We start from the raw sequence: 899 nt of genomic DNA on the forward strand, positions 1-899 counted from the left end.
AGGATGGACTAGGCACTGACATTATTGCATAGCTTCCCACAGGGGAGTGCTTAGAAATTGATGATAGTGATACTCACTAATGAGCTGTGTAACATTTTTTCTGGGATGAGTTTGGGAACTTAATTTCCAGACCTCACATTGATAGTAGTCAATTCTAAATCACTCTTGCCCATGTCCCAAATTCTAGCATGTAAAAAAATGTATATATTTATTTCCTTTATATTGTCCCGAGAACTTTTTTAGGCATCAGTAATCGTGCCTATTAATAATTAGAAGAAGGAAACTGTAGGTTAGAAGTGAAAGGAATAGTTCAGTATGGATTGAGGCCATTGCAGTCAAACCTTGTGAGATTCAGAGACTGAAAAAAACCCAACAACAACGTCCTCCATCTATGGAGGGAGGAGGGGTCAGATGCGACACTCCAACCTCGGAGCGTGGAGGGCTCTCTAAGGACCACTCACCTACTCCTAGGACGTTAAGTACAGGTTCTCAATGTCTCTTTCATGTTTTTATTTCTGGGACTACAGTCATATTTTAGGAATGGACTTCTATGGCTTGAAGTGAAAAAAGACGTTAGAGAGGCATTGAGTATTTGGAAACAGCACCAAAAAGGAAAACGAAATGTTTATTAGGGTAAAAGAGTAGAGTTTACATATCAGCTGGGCTCAGATCCCCAGTTCTGCCCTTTATGGCTAAATTTATTTATTCTCTTGAAACCTTGCTTTCTTTATCCATAAGATGGGCATAATGATATCTTTCTTTTAGGGTCTTATAAAGATTGAATTAAAGGATAAGTATGTAGGGCTGTGTTGGTGGCTCAAAGGAATAGGGTGCCGGCCCATATGCCAGAGGTGGTGGGTTCAAACCTAGCCCCGGCAAAACTGCGAAAAAAAAAAAAA

Source organism: Nycticebus coucang, chromosome 13 (genome assembly GCF_027406575.1).
Source record: "Nycticebus coucang isolate mNycCou1 chromosome 13, mNycCou1.pri, whole genome shotgun sequence".
Classification (NCBI taxonomy): Eukaryota; Metazoa; Chordata; class Mammalia; order Primates; family Lorisidae; genus Nycticebus; species Nycticebus coucang.